We start from the raw sequence: 21,656 nt of genomic DNA on the forward strand, positions 1-21,656 counted from the left end.
TTGTGTTGATGTTATAAATTAGCTGATCAGCCAGCACAATAAACATGCAGACAGTAACATGAAGATAAGTTTATGTTGTGGGTTTAAGGATGTAAAGCTGCTAATTCACCACTGCTACTGCTGTTATGATCATGTTAATTATACTTACAACTGGGCCTATTTGGTTTGCAGTAAGGAGAACTGAGTTAATTGGGTTTTTTTGAGGCATGCCTTCTCCAGTAAATAGGAACCAATTTCAACAGCTACTGTTAAAATAGCAGCTTTGGCCAATGTTGAGGTTAAAATTAAGCATATGTTAGAGACAGCAGCTATGTAACCTTCAAAACAAAACAGCAAATGTAACATGTACTGTAATGTTAGTAAATTCATAATTGTAATTATGGTCTCAGATGCTTTATGCACACAAAATAACAATGTTGCACAATTTGCAACAGTTTTATCTTTGCTCAACAAACCCACTGTACAGCCTTCATTTTCACCTTCAACAGTAAAATCCTTTTTGCAAACCTATACACAATTTTGTGCAAGAACATGCAAGTTTGCACTATGAACATGCATAAATACCATGGTTGATTCACACATTATGCTGAGAATTGAAGAAAATGTATGCAAATCAACAACCTTTGAATTTGTAGTGTAAGGTGATAACAATGGTGACAGAGTGCAAATCGAACTGCATACTTTCTTTGAAACGTCTTAAACCTAACCTTGTGAAAAACACAGAAATATATACCAGTAGCTGTTATAAAGAAAGTGTTGCTTTTATGTGCAACCAGATGATAGGCTGTTGATATAGAAAGTAAGTTTTCAAGATTTTTATCATAATGGCAACTGAACCCCCAAAATGCCCTGGTGAGCTGTGAGGCTTGTGATTTGTGGAAGTTATTATGTTACGGGTAGTTTCATTATATATTTTAATAATTCAGTGAATAGAATTAAGGTTATCTGATGTAAATGTGAGATCCAGGAAATGTAAGAAAGAAAAAAAGTAGGCGCAAAAGCATTTCACAACCTAAGTGTAATCCTGTAAAGTCCAAAAATACCAAGGTAATCAAGTCTGTGGCTCTGTGTGGGATTGACATTTTCACTCAGCGTCTCAGGAATATAAGGGCGCCGAATCTCTCGCAAAAACCTGAGCTACTTCTCAGCTTTGTACATGTACAGTAATTTGGGTAAAAATAATTTCATTTGTACTTAAGTGCTTGCCCACTTGTGCACGTGTATGTGTTTATATGTCTTGGGATGGCGGGGTTGACTTCTCTCCATGGCTCGATGTGGCTGAATGGAGCGAGTTCATTTGAGAAGCAGCATTTTGAGGGGCGAACGGGGAATTCCTCCATCATCATGCTCCTATAAATCATCCCTTTAATCAGCCTGAAATATCCTCCCAGCGCACAGCTGACAAACACATACACACAACGTTACAATGCAAAAATAAATAAGTAGATAAGTAGGGGGGGAACAAAGCCCGCTGCAGGCTGACAGAGCGAGACGGCATCACATAGCGGGGTAAACGAAGAGAGAACCAAAGATAAAAGTAGGGTGAGCGAATGGAGGGAGAGTACTGGGGATGGAGTAGAAAGGACATAGTTCATCCAGGTTGGCAGAGTCCGTACTGAGCCAAGCAGTGCCAGGTTGGTAATTGGAATGGAGAGTCTTTGGGGAGGTCGGCGGACACTGGGGAAGTGGAGGTTAAAACCTGTGTCTCCCGGGTATCAGCCAAGAGGGACTATGAACTACATTACACACTCATTTAGTTGAGAGAATTCAACACTGCAGTCTTAACCAAGTCCAAAACCTAATCATGCATCCTTTTTTCCCCTCCTATTTAAATATACAAGACTTGCGCTGTAAGGCATTTTAATCTGATATACATAAAAATGAAATGTCTGCACGATATGGCAGAATCTATATTAATAACATCACTCTTGTTGATGTTCTGCCTGAATTGAGAGAAAGACGGAGCGCGATAGAAAGCGATAGAGTTGTCCGATAGTTGTATTACAGTAATACCTTGGTTTAATGGATGTCTGCTTTGGAATAAGGCTGTACTCAGTCCAATTGAGATTGTGTTGTGTTGGAGGGATGAGGTGCACCCCCCCTCATAAATCCCCTCCTAGATGAGATTGGGGTTCAGAACGAGGGAATGAGCGGACAGTAAGAAAGACAGAATGATGCTCGCAAATCCAGCTGAGGATTTTGCTGTTGCGACCGTGTGTGTGTGTGTGTGAGGGAGGGAGGGAGGGAGGGTGAATCCCACATATGGGCCCTGCTAATCCTCCAGCCAAGCCTGATGCTGCCTATGTGACACACACCTACCCAAACCTAAACAAAGAAAGAGCTAATGTCTCTCCGGCGCAGTGCTCAGGAGGACGACGTTATTTGTCGTCTCGTGCCCCTCGAGCTCTATTACTCACACTGATGGCATAATGCATCGTATGGTACAATGTGACTCTCCCTCCGTGTTCTCTCGATGTACTGTAGATGGCCTGAAAGACAGTGATGGAAAGAGAGGATGAGAGGAGTGAAAAAAGAGAGGAGGAGGAGGAGGAAACAGCTGGGGGTGGCAAAGGTCATCCACCCAGTGGTTCGGCTATAAATTATGAAGAGCTGTTGGAGGCTGAGGATCATCTTATCGTAGAATGACAACCAAGGGAGGCACGGAGGAGTGTTAGGGAATCATAGAGCATGAGGAAGGAAAGTTGGAATATAAGACATCGGAGCAGAGAGGAGAGAAGACAAAGCAAGGCAATGCTTGTGAAGGCAAAGGCAGTTATCTCGAGCCGAGGCCTGATGATTTTATTGGGTTCTTCAGAGGGCCTGCGGGAGAGGGGAAGGGTCAGCTTGCCCATGTGTAAACAGCAGATGTGAAAAGCCGCCTTGCACGCGCCACCACCCCGGGGCTCCGGCGAGCTGCACAGTCAAGGACTCGTCGTGTGTTTGCTTGCTCCCGAAACCCTCGCCCATCTGCCGTTGCTTGAGCCCCATAAGCTAAAGTCCTGTAAAGACATTGACAGTGACAGGCTACCTGCAGCCTGTAGGATTCAGGTGCGATTAAAACCAGTGTTGCTTCCATTAGGGGCTTTTACACACCAGTCAGCAGTACAACGAGCAGGCCTGGGCTCGCTCCCGCTCATTAGTACTGTGGACTCTACTGGCAGGGTCTTAATTGTTTTTCTCTTTAACTGAACAACTTCATCAATAATCATTAAAAGGTGCTCAAGCAGGTGGGGCACTTCTTAACTTTGTCTCAAGATGCACGCACACACACACACACACACACACACACACACACACACACACACACACACACACACACACACGAGTCATACAACAAGGCTCCTTTTGGAATTCCCTTTAATTTCTTCCGAAATTAGACTCATGATGCTTATTTTAATAGGCACTCTTCAAGTGTTTAGAGACTCGCGATAGAAACCCTGGTACAATATGCATCTTGAAAAAGACTAAACATAGATAATTACTCAGCAGCCACGGTGAGAGGATAAAACACAGAACAAGATTAATAAACTGACTCCTTTTTTTCTTCTTTTTTACTTTGGATAAAAAACAGAAAAGAGAGAATAAAATGTATTTTCAAAGAGATACAGATTTAGTTTTGACCACATTTATCCGTCATCCTATCGTACAACTTTAGTTTTGTCAGCTCTACTGCCAGCGCGGGGCTGATATGTCTTTCTCTGTGTGCAGCACATTCTCTTGCTTAGTGTGGGTGACATTTCAGCTGTACGTTCGGGAGCATGCTGAGTTCAGTAAAGGTTGTCATAGCAAAGTCTGAGGCATCGCTTCACTCCTTTTCCCTTTTCCCCATCTCGCCTCCTTCTTGATCAAGCTTTCTGTCATGATTTGTCACTCAGTAAGCGTCGTTTATATCTTTTAGGTTTACTTTCTCCTTTTCTCCCACTATTCCTCTATCTTGAGCGTAACATGTTATTATGACACACTCCCACGTTAGTCAGAAAACGTACCCACAGACTTATCACATATAAGAACAGTTTTGTTGCGTGTCGCAAGCTTTTACCTACTTATACGTCTCTCTGATGACCCTTTTTATGTTTCACTCTCTGTTCTCCAATCCAGCCCTTCATTTCGCCTTTCTTAAGGCTGATCTAGCGTTGGTTAGCTTTTCGTGTTCCTCCCCTCCCCGGTCTGTCATCTGTTGCTGATAGTTGTGGTGTATTAGAGGAAACCAGCCCTGGGGCAGCCCATTTGTATGGGCCATGTGCTCCCAGAGCCTGCAGAGCTGACAGAAAGGCTTTACAGCAAAACACATTGTGTGTTTGGTTCCACACTTACACACAAATCACTCTCGTTCATTTACTTTTCCTGTCCCGGGGAGATGTCGCAGCATTGGAGAAAGTTTGCCTGCCCTCCTCTTGGCAAGTCCCGACTTCTCTGTGTGTTTCTGTGCACATGCGCTGTGTGTATTTGTGCGCAAAAGCCAACGAGTGAGCATGTTAAGAATAGCTGAAGGGAATTAATGCATTTACGGTCCCTGTAGGCATCCGTGAGTCGCAAACAGAGGAGAGCAAATCCGTTTCAATGGGTTGCTGATTGAGGACTTTCGTGCTAAACATAAAAATTTGGAAAGCCGTAACCGGAGAGTCAAATGTCACATGCTTGAAATTATGTGTGTAAAAACAAGATATTATAATATTTTATGCAAAAAAAACAAATTTCAGTGTAATAGAAAAGCAGCAGGGGTGAAATAACATGGTCTTTGAGGGTGATAATTCAGTGGCATTTTATTTATTAGATTCCTGCTAAATTTTGCATAATTGTAATGTGCAGAGTTATTTTCTGTAATCTTGTGTCATCATGTCATCTTTTCATGAAAAATTAACTCTCCACAGGTTGGACAGCTATTCTGTGATCGTAGAGAAAGACAAAGACATGGCATTTCAAAACCTGCCCAAAGACTGCATCTTTTGCGTCCTGATAATCGCTCTTTCCCCATCTTTGTGGCATTTGTGTTGTGGTGTGGGAGGGACAGTGAAATGATGTGGATGAGTAATTAAATCAAGGTCTGTGGAACATGCTGTTAAACATGGGCTGACAATGCTTGTTTACTAATGTTAAGTTCCCTTTTCCAACCACGGTGTGTGGCAGCTGTTGTGGCAGTTACTGTAAATTAATATTTGACTAAAGATACACACTGTCTTTAAAGATTTGAGTGCTTACATTGTGTTACTTTTTTTATTTTATATATAAAACTATTTGCTGTGACACACTGACTGAGCTGCCACGACTGTGTTAGTGAAAATGATCAATTATTTGCAGGTAGGTGTTCTATAGAAGAAATAGATTTGTGACTTGAACTAATGACAATGAGAAGTAGTCTGACATTTTCATTTTACTTCAGGATTAACAAGGTACTCCAATAAACAGGAATTACTGAAAGATTAGTACTTAATTACACTGGTTATTTACTTAAAAAATAGAAAGATATAAAGTATCAAAAAATGTGTAACTGTCACTTCTGTCTCCCTCAGTTTGTCATAGACGGATAACTGTAGTATTGTTTAGCCTAGTTTACATAAGTCAGTATAAGATTATCTAATAGAAGCCATCAATGCACCACAGCTGTTGTGGATACAACTTTAATGTTGATGTTATTCACAGTGGGAAATCATTCATGCAACTTTCAGGAATGTACTTCAGAATAACCAAGGATCTGCTACTCCTTTAAATCAGAGTTTAGTGAACGTGTAACCACTGAGACAGCAGCTTTGGCTAAAGGCTGCTATCCACTGTCACTCTCAGACGGATAACATGCAGTGCCGGTAGTACTGTTGATTCTGTGTTCACAATGCAATATTTTTTTGTCAAACAGTGAAATGGGTTCAAAGATGACCATTACAGGCGCACTCTCACAGACAGGCTTAATCATATTTTCTTTTTGTGTCAGAAAAATGCCAGAGTAACTGTTGATGCAGAAGTTGATATGATCATCAATGCGATACATTCTCTATTCATTTTTTCCCCCCATGTGTATAAATGCTATAGAAACATTTGGCACCAGTGATGCAGATACGTGCCATACAGGATAATGTTGTTCTTGTGTCCTAAAGAAAGTAGTAGCTTTCATCATCTTTGATTTCATGGAGGGTGACAGAATTACTGTTGTGCAAAGTTGATGAGGTCTGCCTCTCAAAGTTTAGCAAATAATAACTTATAAGACAATAATAATATGAAAACTAAAACAGTTGGTTTTTGAGAAGGACGATGTGACTGTAGGACTGCAACTAATTTGTTACTTGTGTAACTGTAAATAATGTCATGCTATTATGTTAGCAGTGCTCTACTGTCAAAAGAAGTGATGGGATATTAATACTTTGCATTAATATACATTGCTCCCCACAGTACTCATGTCAAGCTAAGAAGTTCATTTCGGGACTGTAAAGTAAAGTTGAGGTAGGGTGACGGCAGTCACAGACACATTCTTCATTCATTTTGCCAGGTTGATAAAGAGTGAAAGCACCTTGCTGCATTCAGAGGAGATGTCTCTTTTTTCCTGTATGGTTCCCAGTGGCAATCTCCGCTTCTCGCTTTCTCCCTCTTTTTGGTGCCGTCGCTTCAGGACAGTTTGTGGGATTGCTCTCTCCTCTGGCTACAAACAGCCATAGACAGAGAAAAAGCTAACCACGGCCTGCGAGGCCTTGAGACAGAAAGGACTTCAGAACATTAACAAATTTGGAGTCCGTCTGTTTATGAGTTGAAGCGACTGACAGAGAACCCACATAAATTGGCAACATCCCCAGCAACACATGGCAAAAACTTGAAGAAAAAAAAAAAAGAAATGGTCTGATGATCAAAGCCATGCGCTGAGGCAACATTACAGTTACTGCGAAAGTTTCCCTGTGAGTATTTGCCTCATACCTGCTGAAATCCACGATAACATTCCAGACATTGTGTTGTCGGCAGGGTTGCTCGGAGACTCACGCACACACAGGTAACATACACGGAATATTCAGCTACATTCATGTTATATCTGCACAAAAGAAGCAAATTACTGTTCAGCGACACAGGGTGAAATTAACCTTTAATTTGCTTTAAAATCAGCTTTTAACATCATTCAGCATGAGCAGTGCATGAATGGTAGCGGGGTTAAAACTGTGTTTTCATGCTGCCAACTCAGAGCCATCGTGATTAAATGAGCAGAGTAAAGCACAGAGGGGAAGAGGAGCCAGAGAGACGGAAATAGAGAAAAGAGCACTTATTGGTGTGATCCTTATGAGTTGGTCTTAATTAGCATAATGAGGAAAAGAAAGGATTAAAAGAGAACACAGTACATACTGCCAGTTGCCATGGAAATGAAAAATGAGTTGAAGAGACGGCGAAGTTGGATCTTTGCTTGTCATTCACCCCGAGAAAAGTTCAGAGAATGTGAGCGAGGGAAGGTACGAACTTAAACAAAAATGGAGTGAGGTCACTTTTAAGGTCACCCTATTAAAAAGGTACAGCTGCAGTTCAATAATGACGACTCCGATAATTAAAAGTGTAAACGATGTTGCTGGAAATAAGGGAATAAATACAAAAACTTTGGATTTCTAATGTTGGAATTCATGTGATGCTCAAAACAAGGCCATGCCAATGTGGGCTGCTGTAAGTGGATCGACGTTTCAAAGCTAAACTGACAGTAACTGTAGTAAATTGAAGAAGATTAAGAAGAAAACCAAGCATGACAGACAAACAACTTTTGTAAATTTGATTGAACACTTTGGAAAAATAATGGGAACGTAAAATGGCCAAGCTCAGTTGCTGGCTTTTCTACTGTAAATATTGTTGTTGCCAAATTCTGTGTTTAGTGCCCAAGGTTGCTCCCTTCAAAACAATCAAATAAGTCTGAAATTGAAATTTTCTCTACTTAAGAGGCTTTCAGAGAAATCATACTGTTTAGTGGAAGTAAACATAACATAATGGTGCATTTGATGACTTTTATGAGCTTTTAGTCCAGAGTATTTACAGTAAAACAATACAATACACCACTTAGTATGGAGGGGTGTGGATATTAAAAGGTCCACATTAATGCAACACTTCCATTTCCATAGCTTGTTTTGGAAATCTTTACATTCATCATGTTGCATTAAAGGAAAGAAAGGCAATGGTAAACTTGCAATTATGTTTTTTGAGAATTTTCTCCTCAAATGTAAAAATAATCATATATAGGTATTGTTCAACAGCAAAATATGTATTTCATAATAAATACCAAAACTTATTGAATTTCCTTGAACTTGAATGAGTTTTAGCAATGTTTTGTTATTTTTAGCAGCTCTCTAACAAGTTTCCCAAAAAATCTTTCATAGTTTTGCACTGGTATCTGGCATAAAACACCTTTCTAGCTAATGATACTATCTACATTTCTTTTTAAATTAGTTTTCATGCATATTTATAGTGTTTACTAAATGGACATTTTTGGAACAATTATTGAAATATAATCAAAATGTTAAAGCCCGACAAAGGCCTGTTCTACTAAAAAGGGAAAGGATTGCGCAAATTATAGCGGGTGCAAACTTCATATTGCACCTACACGTGTAAAGCTATTAACTATGAATAAGGTGCAAAGAAGGTAGTGTCTGACAAAATAAAAATGAAAGAAAAACACACAATCAATTCAACACATTTGCCTTCATGAATATGGAATATTAGATATGTCTACCAGATTGAGCAAAATAGTGGCAGAAGTAGGCTGATGTACAGTGTGATTTAGTACCTCTAAAAATGCGTGACTTGGTTTTACTGTATATGAATAGGGAGTGTAAACTGACCTTAGAGATGCTGTCATTATTGTGAAGAGAGAAATGTGTTTGACTTTTAATTGCGCACTTCATTATAATCTGTTGTACCTTCAAGTTGGAATGTGTGACCAATCATCTCCTCTTGTAATTTTTCTTTCTTCATGCGAAACTCTTTTATTTTAATTTTTTTTTACCAAAATGCTCTGATATATTTGATAACTTTCTCCACCAACACATCCAACTCCATATATTTGTGCTGGTGTGAGCTCAGTTCTCCAATCAATCACACACTCATGGTTAACGGAAGCAAATGTCACTGAAGTGGTGGCACTTCCCGCTTATCGTTTTCATGCAAACACAGTCTAAAGCAGGCAAAACCTTTGTAGAAATGTTCTTATTTGAGTGGGAAATGACTCCTGGTGTTATTGTTTGTGAATCACTTACTATATACACACAAACTGAAAACACAATCTACATGTGTGAACATGTAATTTAGCATGCTTGATGCAGGAGCTTAGTAAATCAGGTCCTGGCTTTCAAGTTTTGCTATTTGAATCTATTTTTGTTAAATATTCATTTATGAAATAAAATGTTCCAACAAAGTGAGGTCATTCTTTGTTGCTGACAGTAGCCTCTTTACACCTTTAGACATATTTTCTGTTGAATGGTTGTTAGATTTGATCCTTTTTCTATGAACACTCTTGCCTGTTTTCACAGATGAGTATTTTTTGTGGGGGCAGGTGGCCAGGCTTTCTTGTGCTCAAGAGTGGTCTATTTGAAGTCTGGAACATACTTGGCCTGGTCATTGTCATTACTTCTCATGCATCCACCCAACAACAGCCTCAGGCTAAAGACTCTTTTTTTTATTATCATCACTTCTGATTGTCTCTCTGTCTGTCTCCTTCTCATTAGCAGGACCTCTCAGAACGCCTTCAAGGTTCTTGCTCGAATTCTGTCACACAGGTTCGCTTCACACTCCGTATGAACTCAGTAGTATATGCTGGCTAAAACTAAAGGTCACTGGTGGCCTAACATGTTTTATTGACACCATATCCCACAATGCCTTCGGGAAATGTCTTCAATTGTGGGACTAATATTTACTTTCAAAGTAAACACATTAGCTATTGATCACCAGACGTTCATGTTGCTGTGATCTCTTATTTATTTAATTTATGAACATGCAAACTCTCAGGAAAGTTCATACTTCACTTTATTACCATACCAGTACATCGTTACATGACATGGTATGAAATGGTGTACTCGAGGCCTGATCAATTCGAAAACATAAATATGTATGGAATGCAATAGAATAAAATAGAAAGTAGTGTTTAAAAAGACACATGAGTAATATGCATAGAGACAATATATATATATATATATATATATATATATATATATATATATATATATATATATATATATATATATATATATATATATAGTGTTACAAGAGTAAGCAGACAAAGAGATAAATAAGTGTGATGTCAGTGGAAGCTGTGAGGGCTGCAGAGCTACAGGGCATCACCAGAGTTCAACAGACTAACAGCTTCTGTGGAACTCTGGGGTACAACATGAAGTATTCATATCGCTTGAGTAACTTTTTCTTTAAGTGAGAAATGCCACAACTCAATCTGATATTATTGTAGACTTTTGGGTGCTTGTCCCTCTTCGCAGAACAAATCCAACTATACACTGCCGATTGGCAATTATGTAAAATAGGCAATGGTATAACTTTTTCTATTGTTAATTTTTCATATTTTTAGGAGAGGCAATGGCGACTTTTCTTCCTGAAGATTTGGCAACATATTGCACAACATTACAATCACCGTGATAGCGGTTGTGTTTTAATTGTAGTGTGAACGATCACACACAAAAAATCGAATCTCATCAGAAAGTCTGAATTGTGCATCAAGCCCTGCAGTGTGAACATAGTCTTAGTCCCCTAAAGCACACATTAATGATCAAAACAAAATAGTGAGCTTTGGCCCTACAAAGTGAATGGGAACCAAACGAAAACAGTAAGCGACCATAAAAAGACACCTGCTCGAATCACACAAAAGTCACAGGCTGTAAAAAAATAGAGGTTGAATGAAAATGAGCTCCTTGTTGAAAAGAACTATTGCGTGACAAAAGAGTCTGTCCTTGGAAGACAGACTTGAAGAAAGAGTGTGGCGGTTCTATTTCCAAGTGTTTTATATAGTGCCAGAAGCACTGAGGAGCAGCGATGAATGTGAGACACAATACAGGAAAGTTATCTCATCTCTTTACTCTTTATAGACTAGCATCATAGACACGGGTATGAATTATGTTTTGTGTGTTTAGTCCCATTTCCACCACACGAAAATTACAGTATGGTCCGGTACGGTTCGGGTTTCCACTGCAAGAGTTGCAGATTTTACGGAAATAACCGCGCAAAAGGTTGACCTTTTCGGTCACCCTTCCGTTGGGGTCTTCACGACAACAGAACGGGTCTGATTTTGAGGAGCCGTTTGCTGATTGGTCAGAGATTTAGTACACGCGCACAATATTTTAATATGTCGACTGTATGAATCCTTTGTTGTTAACATATTCAGCTTTGCAATGGTTGGTTATTTTTGTTATTTGTTTGCACCGCACAAGAAGTGCAGGGGTGGAACGGAGTGGTACGGAGTATTATGGCAAAGCATAACTTGAGCCAAATCCGGTCCGCATTTCCTCCAGAACTCCAGCATCGGGGAACCGGAGCACTGGGGGTGTTTGCCCTTGTTGTGTTACCAGTGCCTCCTCACTGTAATCATTTAGGATGAAAAGCCAGATTTATGGGCATGTGTATGGCCACGTTTGCATGTCCCCGTCAGATTTTGTTGAGTTTCGCTGGAGAGGCACAAGTTTGCAGGCCTCCACATGAACCTTTGGCTTCGTCTTGTGTTTTGAACCAGCAGCCACACAAGTGCACAGATACACACTCGCTGCCGCGGCCACTCATTTGCATGACAAAGGCTTGGTTAATTATTTAAGGAGTCTTATTTGATCAATACAGGAGAGCTGTATCCGACTGCAGGGACAATCTGAGCCACTTGGATTCTATATGTCTTCATTATTCATGAGAGCCACAGAGAGGGACCAGGAAGGAGGAGAGAAGAGAGGGAGCAAAGAGATAGAGAGCAACAACAAAGGTAGCGGGGTCTTGTTTCATGTGTATTAAAAGTTTTCCTTTTTTGGTGCTGATGAATATTTTAGAGGGTTTGAAACTTAGATGGGACCTCTCTGGCTGTAGAGGTGGAAGGGTTAGCTGGCTACACTGCTACTGTGGCAACTGTGGTTTGTCCTGAGGTGAGGAGGGTCACGGACCTAAAAGCTCCCCATCACACATCGTATGTGAAGTGTGAATTTGAAATGAGAAACGTGTCCACATTTATTAAATGTTTTTTTTTTCTGCAATGGCTGTCACTAAGATGTGTGGAATATTGTGGCACATGTGTGTCTAAGCGTGTTATCAGGAGTTATATTTAACATTAGCATGGACAGGCAAACCTGCGTTTAAGCATTGAGGCACAGTTTTGTGTGTGTGTGTGTGTGTGTGTGTGTGTGTGTGTGTGTGTGTGTGTGTGTGTGTGTGTGTGTGTGTGTGCGTGCGTGCGTGCGTGCGTGCGTGCGTGCGTGCGTGCGTGCGTGCGTGCGTGCGTGCGTGCGTGTGTGCGCTACTCGCGTGCTACCATGGTAGATTAGTCACAGGTACATCTCTGTACTCCAGCACAGCCAGGGGGCGCTTATCTAAAAATAGTGGTAATCCCACAGGAAGGGGAGTGTATGAGTGAGTTACATCCTCCACCCTCCTCTTCCCTCCGGCCAGACCCAGAAGGAAAGGGAAAGAGGTGGAGAGCTGTCGGGTAAAGGCTATGCATGTTTCAAGGAACTGTTTCACCACGTGAAGATGTACTTTATACTTTCCTTTTAGAGACCCAACATCTGCGTCCATAGAAAAAGAGGGAAAAGCCAATTTAAACAATCTTGTACATACAAGTAGATAGTCATACAAAAAGTACAAAATACTGAGGTAAATGTCATCGCAAAGAGAAACGCATAATTATTCCCTGGTTGAAAATCCATCCACTTTTATTGACTTCTCCTCTGCTGCAACATGCAGCTCATTTGGATCCTGCTTCATCAGGGAATTTTTTATGCAGCCCTGATGCAGCTGAGCCTTTTAAAAGAGTAGGCGAGTTATGTCTCTGTGTAGAGCAGAAGAAAGTGAGAACAGTTAAGCCACAGCACAAGTTATAGCTTCCCAGTTATAAAGGCTTTATCCTTTTTTTTTGTATGATTTTTTTTTTATATATTCAGCAAAATTTGCTTCACTGAAGTTTTTTTTCTTTTTTCTTCTTCTTCTTCTTCTTCTTTTGCAATCACTACAAAGAAAAGGCATGCACAAACTTGAATAGAAGATATCCCACCGGGTCATGAACAGGGAGAGTTCTTTCTGGGGGTCATTTTTTGCAGTGGAGCACGAGATGGTGGTTATCAGCTGAAATGCATTGTGGAACAGTACAGGAGACTCGGGGAGAACCTGACGAAACTTTGAAAAAAAAGGTCTGTTTGGAGAGACATCTTTTGCTCACCCCTGTGACATCTGTGGGGATGTCACTCACACGAGTGTGGCCGTGTGCCTCGGTGTGTGTGTGTGTCCGCGCACATAAGTGTAGGTGTGTGCATGCACGCACGTTTGACGAAACATTCATAATTGGACCCAGTAGCTCATTAGACTGACTCGCCGCTGTCGTCATGCCAACCGACCACTTTTCCTTTTGTGCCGTTCCCATTTTTGTGTAGAGATGGCAACTGCATGGAGATTCCTCAGACAACACAGCAAAATGCACCAATCATTAGTCTCCACTATACATCCTTACCTTTTTGGGCTCAGTCCTTGTGTGCCCTTTGGGGAAGACTGTTTCTTTGTTGTGGTTTGGCACAGCTTCAGTGGTTACCTATTCATTGTAAATGTGTCAGTGGCATGTTTTTAACCCACGTCTGCGTGTGTGTCTGCCCTGAGTGTTGCACAACTATGTCAGTATGCTAGTCCCATTAAGAGATTACTCCTGGGTTTCTTATTCTGGACACCTTGGGGTGTCTGATTGGACTGAGACGAGCTGATCCTTACCAATCACAACACCTGCTGTCTTGACATCTTGGGAGCAGAAATCACCACAGATCGAGGCTGAAATAAAAGCCAAAGAAAGAAGTAGGAGAAGCAGATGATAGGTTATTGAATAAAAAAAGGCAGCTAAGACAGAGTCAGGGTGGCATGCAGTTGGCGTATGAATTCTGTCTAAAAAACTACTAGACATAAAGAGAATGACAGAGGAAAGGCTTTCATGAGTAGAACTTCCTCAGTCACACTCAATACGTCAAAGAGATATTTTCTGTCTCTAGAAACTAACTGTCAGGCAGCCCGTTTCTGAGTCAGACCCTCTCTGTTCTTAAATAACTTCTGTCTCATCTCTGTCTGCCTCCCTCCAGCTCACTCCCTCTCACTATACTTCTGCCAATTAAAGGGAGGCCACCAAAGACTCATCTAATTTGATCCGTATTACTCTCAGATCAGTCTGCAACTGCATGTTGGTTCTTGAAATCTGTGCAGCCGATCACATAATTGGATTAAAATGCGTTTTATCGCACCAGCCTGTCACACTATCAGGAAGATTACACTCTTAGCACAACCACCTGTGTTTTAAGGAGCTGAAAGTTTCAGCTGAAAGTTCATGTTTAAGTTTAATATAATGCTTTTTATATTAGCACACAAGTATATTTTCACAATGGAGGGATGCAATGGAATAAAGTGGAGCTTCCATATAAGGTCATTATGTCAGTTATTTGGTATATGCGTTTTTAAATATGAATCTTCACTTTATCTCACAATATTATCTTCAATTTACAGATCACAGAGGTTTTATGACGCTCTATTTGTTTTAAGGTTGATAAAGACCTGGGAAATTGAATTTTGAAAGCTCCCGTTTTTATATTTTTGTGAGAATGGGGGTCTCTTTTAGGTGACCCGCAGTCTTCCTTAAAAGCAAGCTATGGGGCTCCATGGGAAACATATTGGGAACCACTGCTCAAGAATAAATAGTCATTATGATTTTGTAGATATATTGTCATGTATAAGAAGTACATGAAGCCAAATACCATGATTGACTATCGAAAAGAAGCTAATTAAGTATATTTTTAATAAAAAGAGTACGACCACGATTCATTCCAGTTATTGCACACAATGCTTTTGTAATTTTACAGTTCTTTTCAACAGTTCTTTTTAACAGTTCTTTTTTTGAATGTGTTCATTAAAAATGGTTACTATTAGCCTATGTCCTTTGTATTCAATTCATGAATCTATAAATCAATCATGATTTCCATAGCTATGGAAAAATACATTTTCCGCAAAATATATACATCTGAATTGGCTGATGCCATTAACAGCTACTTTCTAGCTATTAAACTATAATGGATCTGATTAGGAGACTTTCAGAGAGCCGCAGCATCCATCGCATACAATCAGAATCAGAGCTGGGCTCCAGTCCGATCAGGTTCCTCCAGATGAAGTGTTACATTTGGAGAGCAGCTCAATCAGCCCCATTAATGAATTAACAGGCGGCATGCAAATGTTGCCCCAGTGGCTCGGTCTCTCTCGTGCTCTCATAATTGTTAACTATGAAGTTCACATCAAAACTAATAGCTAGACTGATGCTATTACCGTGCACTTCTGTTGCCACTGGCAACCAATCGAATCTGTCATTGTTTGTAGAGTCTGCTGCAGTGTTTGAATGTGAGCAAGAGACGGGATAGACACAGACTCAGCAAAGGCGGGAATGAAAGAGCATGATAAAGAGGGAATCAAAAGAGATATACTGGATTCTGATCATTCGGGGAAAAGAAAAGGACACATGCTGGGTCTTGACAGATGTAAATGTTAGCTGGGTAGTTTGGTTTGATTAGTTGTAAGTGGGGAATACCTATGTCTGAGCTTCTATCGTTTTTTTTAATAGAGTTAGTGTGGTCAGGGCAGAAACACACGCAAGCATGAAAGCAGATATGAGCATCCCAGAGAAAGTTCTCACCCTTTTTTTTATTTATTTATTTATTATTTCTCTTTTACACTTGGCCATGTTTCAGTCTCGACATTGCAATTTCTACCGAAACTTGTTTACTCATTCCTGTGAGCATGCAGAGGATTTTTGGGAAGGTGAAGTAAAGGAGAGGAGGCACTTGATGCAACTCATCACTGAGCTCGCTGCTACTGTCTCCTGCCTTGCCTGCTCAAAGAGCCCTGGAACCCCGCTGGGAAAGATGAGAGGCTTGATTACAGTCAAATTAGCAAATGAGCAGGTTAATTACAGAACCAAATTCTTGTGTAAGGACTGTCATTTTTCTGAGAGATGCTCCTGCTCAAAGAGCCTAAAGGAAAAGTGAAGAAGGAGGATGGAAGAGGAGGAGTGGGAGAAAAAGAAGAGGGCATATCTATTTCCTTTTTCCTCATTTATTCCAGAAAACTCCCTGGTTTCTGCCTTTCTCGGCTCTGAAGCTCGCTGTTTGAGGTTAAGGGGAAATGGTTGCATCAATGAGTTATTATTTCTTGTTTTTTCTTTTTTCAGAGGACACTTTTCCCCCTTCCTGCATTTTCTTTTTCTCTCACTCCCTTCCCCTCACTCAGGAGACTGCATCAAACCCCTCACTCCGCTTTCTACCCACTCTCCCGCTCACTGGCTTTCATCCTTCACTTCACAGGAGCCTTTGGGAGGCTTCAGATTTTTTATTTGCTACAACCACGTAGAAAAGGAATTTCTGAGACATCGCTAAAGTTTGCAAGGACGTTACGTCTCACACTGAGAAAATGTGCAGTCAACTTGCAGGGAAAAGGAAAAGGCTAAAGTAATTAGGGAGCGATGGTTGATGTTTTTTTTTCTTCCTTTGCCTGACCTTTATCATAAGTCGCAAGCATTGTTAAGAATAACATAATATTAAATGATGTGTTATTGTAATGCTACTAGTTTTGGCAGTAACTAATTACTATTATTAAATAACCAAGAAAAACTGTTGAAGAACTGCAGAGCTCTGCACTATCACTCTGCCATCCACAGTGAACTGACTGCATCTGTTATTTAATGGTTATTATTTTACTTGATAATGGTTCACTGGAAGAGGACGCAAGCAACAGTTACACCAAAAGCATGTGAAACTTCAAGTAATGGCAACAATGTATCCACAAAAAACATTTTTTTTTTTTTACCTTCATAAGAAATGTTTATCTCGGCATTTTGGTTGTGTTTTTTTTTTTTCTTTGTTTAGCTCCAAAACTTGTTTTCCTCAGGAAGCATTAACATCCAAATGTAGAGCATCTTCATGTAACTAACTGATGTAATTTCATATATAAGTTATAAGGCTGAGATAATGTATCACAGCAACAGCACAATAATAAAGCTGTGTGGGTATTGTAAGTACAACCGAGAAAACAAATGGTGATGCACGAGTTCCTTGGTAAGTAGATACGTTTGGGTTTTTTTCCCAGTGTCTTTAAAGAAGTAATTAGTAACTGTAATCAAATCAGTAACTTCCACAACAAATTGATTCATTCAATGGCCATAGCCTATCTCCCTAACTGTGTGTGTGTGTGTGTGTGTGTGTGTGTGTGTGTGTGTGTGTGTGTGTGTGTGTGTGTGTGTGTGTGTGTGTGTGTGTGTGTGTGTGTGTGTGTGTGTGTGTGTGTGTGTGTGTGTGTGTGTGTGTGTGTGTGCGTGTGCGTGTGTGTCAGTCTGGGAGAGGGTGGACGGATTTTGTGGGCAGATGTGTATGAAGTCTGGAGCAAATGGAGTGAGAAGCTGAGCAGCTGGCAGAGGACAAGGAGTGGGTTAGTGAAAAGGATGGGAAGCTCACATGTGTGTTCACAAACGCACACATATACACGTACACACACACACACATATACACATGGATGCATGCACACAAGCAATGATGATTCAAAACCGGTGGCACACATAAGAAGTGACATGACTCACACCAGTTCACTTTTCAAACGTCGTGGTTTGTGTGTCATCCCAGAGACAACCCACTGCAACACCGTTAACTTAATTCTGCCTGCCTTGTCACCCGTGTGTCATCACCTGTCATCGGTTCAGTAAATTAGAATTTCACTCCCGCAAGTGTTTCCTGGGAATTCGTCCTAGATGCAGTCATATCTCTTAATGGACTTGAAGTTGTGAAAGTTGGCAGTTGGCTCGTCATAGATTTTATGGGTGCTGTGGCAGCCAGAGGGATACGCATCGGAGAGCTGTGTAACTCAGAGGGCAGTGTGGGAACCAAGAGCGGTGGGAGGGCAGCCATATTTTATCTGTCAATCATGCTGGAGTGAGGGGGAGGGATCTGTGTTCAGCTCTGTAGACAGCTCTCTTAACAGACTTACATCGACACAGGCTGTCTGGTTTAAATTACAGCATCGGCAACACTGACCTTTCCCCTCCGTTTTGTTCTTTATTCCTACATTTTCCTACATCCATACTTCTTTCCTCCTCTCGCCGTTCCTCCTCCCACTTAGACAACTCTATTGGATTTTTAGTCCATTCCAAATGAATTGAGCTGCGGCACTCATGTCGAAATGAGCCCAGTCGATTGCCTAAATGTAACTACGCACAGTTATCGGGACTGCAGCGCAAGCCATTTGCGGGAAGCCTAAACATTATAAACAAATAAAGCAGCCGTATTGCCTCCAGGCCTTTGGTTAGGAATCCACTGCAGTGTCTGGTGAATGGGCAGCCAGCGTGAAATCCAATATAGACCTGTGTGTGGAGATGGAGAGAGAGCACTCCATTCCAATCTTCATCAATACAGCACTCTACAAGGCTGGTGTGGCTACTGCCACCAAAATACGACCACTATTATTTTGACCACTCCATGCCACATCCGATACTACCAACACCAACACTGCCTGCTATTTCTTTTACTGAACAGAAGAGAGGGGCCATTCTTCAAATATGTTTTCTCCAGGAGTTCCCCGCAGAGCTGTAATGAATCTCTCCAACTAATCAGGCCAAGGAACTCAGGCTGTTCTTAAAAATGTCTTCAGATCTCTTGTCGATTCTTCAAATGTCCCCTGATGCTGTTGATTTCCAACATTTCTTGCCCTCTTACAAACTTATATTTTATAATAGAGTTGTGACCTTGCTTTATTGGCAGCCTTCAGTTCATTCCCCATAAATAAGGTTTTCTCAAGTACCTTTGTAGGCGTGCAACAAAAAGAAAAATATTTGCGGCCATTAACAGCTAGAAATGAGGATATTTTACAGAGGATCTTGCTTTAAAAAAATTAATAAAATTAAATAAAAAAAAAAAAAACTTCTCAGTATTTCTGTTGTTTGGCATTGGGATGGTGGTGCATTGTCTTAAATATCACTTCTAACTATGAATGTTGTACGGCATTGGCATCATTGTGCTTTGTGTTAATAACATCAGTGACCATGTCCCCTATTTTATCTTTTCACTCTGTCCCTATGATTTATGGGCCGACCACACGAGAACGCTGGTTCACGTAAACGAGCTGTTTTTGGCCGATCGTCCATACGAGGTGACGTTTTAGAAGGGCGAAAACAAGTTTTTTTGAACATGGGTCCCAGAGTGGGGAAATTCTAAAACCCTAGTGGACGGCAAAGACGATCATCTGGAGAAAAAAGATGACGTACTCTCTCTCTCACACACTACAAGCTCTGGTCAAGTTGCAGAAGCTACTGACACTGACGTGAGGAGCAGGAGCATAAACCTATATAACTCAGAGTTATATAGAACTGTAGTACTTCTAAATGTGTATGCGCTCCATCTCCTCTTCTGCGTTTTTGGTGCGTTTGGTGAGTCACAGCACCCCCTAAAGGCACGGCATATGTACTACATGCCCTGAAGCCTCGTGTTGAGCAGTGTTCATAGTGAAATGTGGGCGGAACTTTTTTGAAAACCCCGGGGAGGAAAAAAGATCATTTTGGCTCGTGTGGATGTGACCTTAGTGTGGTACAGGAGTTGTGTGAGATAAGTCACAAAGAGGTATGTTTTCTGCAAGACATACACAACAAGAGGATGCCTCTATCCTTTCAGATTTTCTAAAAAGCCCTCCTTGTGCCATGGAAATCCCTCAATCACCAGTAGTTATTGTGACACTGACCTAGAGCAAGGGCCGGGGACAAGTATGATGAACTCTCCCACCATTTTATTTTCCAGATTCCCTTTCAATGACCTGTGCATTGGTGTCTGGGGGATATGTACTCCATGGAAACAGACAATCGCATGAGCACATTCATGATGCAGCCTTTTCTGTGTTTATTTGCTTGAAGCACACACACACAGACACACACACACACACACACACACACACACACACACACACACACACACACACACACACACACACACACACACATATATATATATATATATATATAGTGAAAATGCAAATATAAAGGTAAATCTGTGTTATTAAACAGTAATAACTGTCTTGTTTACTTATTTTCAAATGAAAAATAAATGTACCATAAAGGCTCAACGTGACATATATCACATCACAGATATTTGACATTTACTGGTATTATAAAAAATAAAAAAAAACATCAAAAAAACGTGTTCTATGTAGTCCACTTGGTATGTGGTATATTGCACATCATTTTACTTTTAAGGAGAAATGGGTCTGGGTTCTTATGGGCTAAAATAGGTACCGCACCACATCACAAATTCTAAGGAGCAAAAGGTACTGACATTTGCTTTTAAAATGCAGAAGATAAAACTAAAAAGTAAGCACAAATGCCTTAAATCTCCATTTAAGGTCTTTGATAAAGTATTTATATTCGAAGATTTCCTACCTCAGCATGTACCTCCCCTGATGTACGACCTTGGAGGATCACCCCCACCCGCCCATCTTCTGTTCTGTTTGCCGTTAGAAATGACAGATTTCAACCCAGTTTTAGTCCAGTAACTTTTGTCTATTCTGGATGGCTCTCAAACAGACGCACATTAATCGCAGCAGCCTCCCTCTGCCTCACCACTGCAAACAGTGTCCATCTTGACAAGTCATTTATTCTTATTTTCAATTTCACCGACTTATTCTCCATAATAGAAGAGAAACAAATCTGCCAATTGGATGTGATAGCTCATTTGTATCTGTCATCCCAGTGTTGGGCATTTCTTGAATTAAGACACAGTTTTAAGGGATCAGCAGTCAGGACACTTGTTGCATCAGACCTTATGTAATCTGTCTGCGCCATTGGAGAGATTGCTCAGGTCCTTGTTTGTCTGAAACAAATTGTGTGTGTGTGTGTGTGTGTGTGTGTGTGTGTGTGTGTGTGTGTGTGTGTGTGTGTGTGTGTGTGTGTGTGTGTGTGTGTGTGTGTGTGTGTGTGTGTGTGTGTGTGTGTGTGTGTGTGTGTGTGTGTGTGTTTATGTTTATTTATTTATTTGTTGTTAAGGTGCTCTGAAATGTATAATTTTGAAATTAGTTTTCACAGTTTTTTTTTTCTTAATTCTAAAGTGTGTTTTCAGGCACTTTGTTTTGCGATGTTATGAATCAATGTAGTCCAAGGTACAGCATTCAAACTTGTGTAATTCTTCTTGCTAATAGTGATGCCAGTCCAGTCTAGCTCAGCATGGTGTACTTCTAATGTGACCCCATCTGCTGCATTGATTCTGTTCATTCATCCATTTCTCTCTCGATGCATTGCCATTATGGATGTGACTGGTTTATAAAGTATCTTTATGAGACAGCTTTGGCTTTTTGTCCAGCTCCACTGCAAAGTGGCCCTTGAAAAAGCCTAGCAGTCGTTCTCCCGTCTCTCCCGCTTACCCCTCATTTCATTTCTTGTGTGTGCCTTCCCAGCCACATCCTCTCTAATGAAGCTAAATCTA

Source organism: Blennius ocellaris (assembly GCF_963422515.1).
Source record: "Blennius ocellaris genome assembly, chromosome: 9".
NCBI lineage: Eukaryota > Metazoa > Chordata > Actinopteri > Blenniiformes > Blenniidae > Blennius > Blennius ocellaris.